Below are 5000 nucleotides of genomic sequence, written 5' to 3' on the forward strand. Positions count from 1 at the left end.
ATTGAAAGAAAATCAATTTATATATTATTATTATTATTATTTAATTTTACTCTTTCAATTAATATATGCAAAAAAAAATTGACATTTGTTATAAATAAAAATAAATAAAAAAATACTCTAAGCGGTGGATCACTTGGCTCATGGGTCGATGAAGAACGCAGCAAACTGTGCGTCATCGTGTGAACTGCAGGACACATGAACATCGACATTTTGAACGCATATCGCAGTCCATGCTGTTATGTACATTAAATTAAATTTTAAAGTACTGCTTGGACTACATATGGTTGAGGGTTGTAAGACTATGCTAAATAAGTTGCTTATTCTTTTATAAAAATAATTGAATTTAAGCAAATGTGTATATTATTGGATTTTAAATAATTCATAATATTAATAGCAAAAAAATAAAGATTATATAATGAATTTTTTATTTATTATATATATTCTTAAAAAAAAAAAAATCCTCTCAAATAAAATGAAATAAAAATTTTGAATCTAAGTATTCTCTTTAAAAAATTTTCATATTATTTATATATATATAAAATATTAATTTATATATGTAATTAAAGGAGGAATGTCTAGCATAAAAATTAATTTTTTTTTATTCTAGAATTGCCTCATTTTACATAATTATTATTTATAATATATATTTATATAAAAGGAAAAAAAGAAAAATAGAGATGAAAAGATGATATAATTATTTATTAAATTGTGTGAGAAGATAAAAAATATTTTAAAACAACCTCAACTCATATGGGATTACCCCCTGAATTTAAGCATATTAATGAGGGGAGGAAAAGAAACTAACAAGGATTTTCTTAGTAGCGGCGAGCGAAAAGAAAATAGTTCAGCACTAAGTCACTTTGTCTATATGTCAAATGTGAGATGCAGTGTATGGAATATCTTAATATCTAGTATGAGAAATTAACGATTTAAGTCCTTCTTAAATGAGGCCATTTACCCATAGAGGGTGCCAGGCCCGTATAACGTTAATGATTACTAGAAAGATATTTCCAAAGAGTCGTGTTGCTTGATAGTGCAGCACTAAGTGGGTGGTAAACTCCATCTAAAACTAAATATAACCATGAGACCGATAGTAAACAAGTACCGTGAGGGAAAGTTGAAAAGAACTCTGAATAGAGAGTTAAATAGTACGTGAAACTGCTTAGAGGTTAAGCCCGATGAACCTGAATATCCATTATGAAAAATTCATCATTAAATAATTAAAAATAATGTGCATTTTTTTCATATAAGGACATTGTAATCTATTAACATAATAAAGTATTTATCAAAAGATCATTGGTGATATTAAGTTTATTTAAATTAATTTGCTTTTTAAGCATATTAACATAGAATAAATACTAATGATTTGATAAAGTGTTGATAGATTTTATTATATATAATGCTAAAATTCATTTTTTGAATTTTACAAAAAATTTAATATCTATGATATTAATATTTATTTGTATGCATTTATATGATTAACAATGCGAAAGATTCAGGATACCTTCGGGACCCGTCTTGAAACACGGACCAAGGAGTCTAACATATGTGCAAGTCATTGAGTTATATTAAACTTAATGGCATAATTAACTTAACTTAAAAATATAATGGGATTAATTTTTAGTCTATTTTCTTAAATAGTCAATTAATTCAATCCCGGGGCGTTCCATATAGTTATGTATAATGATAATTTATTATTATTTATACCTCTAACTGGAGCGTACCTTGAGCATATATGCTGTGACCCGAAAGATGGTGAACTATACTTGATCAGGTTGAAGTCAGGGGAAACCCTGATGGAAGACCGAAACAGTTCTGACGTGCAAATCGATTGTCAGAATTGAGTATAGGGGCGAAAGACCAATCGAACCATCTAGTAGCTGGTTCCCTCCGAAGTTTCCCTCAGGATAGCTGGTGCATTTAAAAATTATATAAAATAATCTTATCTGGTAAAGCGAATGATTAGAGGCCTTAGGGTCGAAACGATTTTAACCTATTCTCAAACTTTAAATGGGTAAGAACCTCACCTTTCTTGATATGAAGGTTGAGGTTATGATATAATGTGCCCAGTGGGCCACTTTTGGTAAGCAGAACTGGCGCTGTGGGATGAACCAAACGTAATGTTACGGTGCCTAAATTAACAACTCATGCAGATACCATGAAAGGCGTTGGTTGCTTAAAACAGCAGGACGGTGGACATGGAAGTCGTAATCCGCTAAGGAGTGTGTAACAACTCACCTGCCGAAGCAACTAGCCCTTAAAATGGATGGCGCTTAAGTTGTATACCTATACATTACCGCTAAAGTAGATGATTTATAAAACAATTTCGATTGATTTATAAATTTTGAAACTTTAGTGAGTAGGAGGGTACAATAGTGTGCTTAGAAGTGTTTGGCGTAAGCCTGCATGGAGCCGCTATTGGTACAGATCTTGGTGGTAGTAGCAAATAATCGAATGAGACCTTGGAGGACTGAAGTGGAGAAGGGTTTCGTGTGAACAGTGGTTGATCACGAGTTAGTCGGTCCTAAGTTCAAGGCGAAAGCCGAAAATTTTCAAGTTTTTAATAAAAAAATATTAATAAAATTTATATATATATATTAAAAAATAATTAAATACTTGAATTATTTTGAACGAAAGGGAATACGGTTCCAATTCCGTAACCTGTTGAGTATCCGTTTGTTATTAAAAATGGGCCTTGTGCTCATCCTGGCAACAGGAACGACCATAAAGAAGCCGTCGAGAGATATCGGAAGAGTTTTCTTTTCTGTTTTATAGTCGTACTACCATGGAAGTCTTTCGAAGAGAGATATGGTAGATGGACTAGAAGAGCATGACATTTACTGTTGTGTCGATATTTTCTCCTCGGACCTTGAAAATTTATGGTGGGGTCACGCAAACTTCTCAACAGGCCGTACCAATATCCGCAGCTGGTCTCCAAGGTGAAGAGTCTCTAGTCGATAGAATAATGTAGGTAAGGGAAGTCGGCAAATTAGATCCGTAACTTCGGGATAAGGATTGGCTCTGAAGATTGAGATAGTCGGGCTTGATTGGGAAGCAATACCATGGTTTATGTACTCGTTCTGGGTAAATAGAGAATTACGATTCTTGTTCCCCGGATAGTAGTTACGTAGCCAATTGTGGAACTTTCTTGCTAAAATTTTTAAGGAATTATATCATTCGATATATATTCTTTTTAAATTATAACGATTATCAATTAACAATCAATTCAGAACTGGCACGGACTTGGGGAATCCGACTGTCTAATTAAAACAAAGCATTGTGATGGCCCTAACGGGTGTTGACACAATGTGATTTCTGCCCAGTGCTCTGAATGTCAAAGTGAAGAAATTCAAGTAAGCGCGGGTAAACGGCGGGAGTAACTATGACTCTCTTAAGGTAGCCAAATGCCTCGTCATCTAATTAGTGACGCGCATGAATGGATTAACGAGATTCCTACTGTCCCTATCTACTGACGACCCTTGGGGACAGGTCTTTAGGATCTGTCGGGGTCGTCGAAATGAGATGGCTAGCTCTCTTCGCGTAGGTGATACTGTATTATCGACGTGGAGAGAGTGCGCCAATGTTTTGTTAGGCGAGTTCTTTCCCAGGGCTGAGGTTCAAGTTCCTCCTGCACAAGAGGTGCCTGTCCCTCCACTAGACGTTGGGGAGTTGGACTATGCGTTTGGCCTGGTCAGGTCTAAAAGGTCTCCAGGTTTCGATGGTTTGAACGGAGAGATGTGCAAATGCTTGTGGAAGTTCATTCCGGAATATTTGGAGGCCATTTATGATAAATGCATATGGGAGGGATATTTTCCACGCGAGTGGAAAGTTGCTAGGGTCGTCGTACTCTTGAAGTCGCCCGATAAGATCAGGAGCGATCCTCGATCTTATCGTGGTATCAGCCTCCTTCCAGTACTTGGAAAAGTGCTGGAAAGGGTTATGGTTGAGCGGCTTCAGGAGCTAACTCGGGGTGTTAGGTCGGATAGGCAGTATGGTTTTAGGAAAGGACGTAGTGTAGAAGATGCGTGGATGTATGTTCAGAGTGTAGTTAGGGAAAACGCCAGTAAATATGTCCTTGGCATATTTATTGACTTCAAGGGGGCCTTTGACTACTTGCGCTGGGACCGGGTGTTACAACGGCTAGAGGAGCTTGGCTGTCCGGAAATTGCTCTATGGCGGAGTTATTTTTCGGACAGAAAAGCATCTATTGTAGGAGTGGGCGGGAGTGTGGAGATTGGGGTGGCTCGAGGCTGTCCGCAGGGATCCATCTGTGGTCCCTTCATTTGGAACCTCATGATGGACTCCCTGCTTCGGCAGTTAGAGCCACTTTGTAAACACTGTGCGTATGCGGACGACCTTCTCATTTTGGTTGAGGGTCGTTCGCGTGAGGAACTGGAGCGAGTGGGGGGGCAGCTCCTTACATTGACCCACAATTGGGGGGTAGATGTGGGAGTGGATATATCGATGGACAAAACGGTGACAATGCTGCTTAAGGGCAGATTGTCCCCGAGTCGTCCACCGATTGTCCGTTTGAATGGGGTAGGGATTAGGTATGTGACGCAAGTCAAATACCTGGGGGTAACTATGAGTGAAAGGATGTGTTTTACTCCACACTTAGTGTTGTTGAGGGAGCGGCTGCAGGCAATTGTTGGGCAAGTGCGTCGCGTAGTCAGATTTGACTGGGGTCTTAGCCGACGCGCGGTTCGTACCGTATATCGGGGCCTATTTGTGGCCTGTGCCACTTATGGTGCCGCTATATGGTACGAATGGGCTTTAAAGTCGGTTGGCAAACGTCATCTGATGGCGTGCCAGCGCATTATGTTGCTTGCCTGCTTGCCTGTATGCCGTACAGTGAGTACGGATGCGTTGCAGGTGTTGTTAGGTGCGCCTCCTCTTGACCTGTTAGTCGTGCAACGGGCGGTTGCCTTCAGGTTGAGAAGGAGGCTTTGTATGCCGCTGCGTGTTGGATGGTTATCCGACGGTGATGTAGGAAGGGGGTT

General features: G+C 38.7%; 1 non-coding gene and 1 pseudogene across 1 annotated transcript; both read left to right on the plus strand.

Annotated features, from left to right (window-relative positions):
- The first annotated feature begins 113 nt into the window (after positions 1–113).
- On the plus strand, positions 114–294 carry LOC128871175 (5.8S ribosomal RNA). Its single transcript, XR_008455783.1, has one exon. It is a non-coding gene; the product is annotated as a 5.8S ribosomal RNA (ribosomal RNA).
- Positions 295–736: 442 nt separating this feature from the next.
- LOC128871170 (large subunit ribosomal RNA) overlaps positions 737–5000 on the plus strand; it is a 6467-nt pseudogene continuing 2203 nt past the window's right edge.

This window comes from Anastrepha ludens, unplaced genomic scaffold (genome assembly GCF_028408465.1).
Source record: "Anastrepha ludens isolate Willacy unplaced genomic scaffold, idAnaLude1.1 ptg000042l, whole genome shotgun sequence".
Classification (NCBI taxonomy): Eukaryota; Metazoa; Arthropoda; class Insecta; order Diptera; family Tephritidae; genus Anastrepha; species Anastrepha ludens.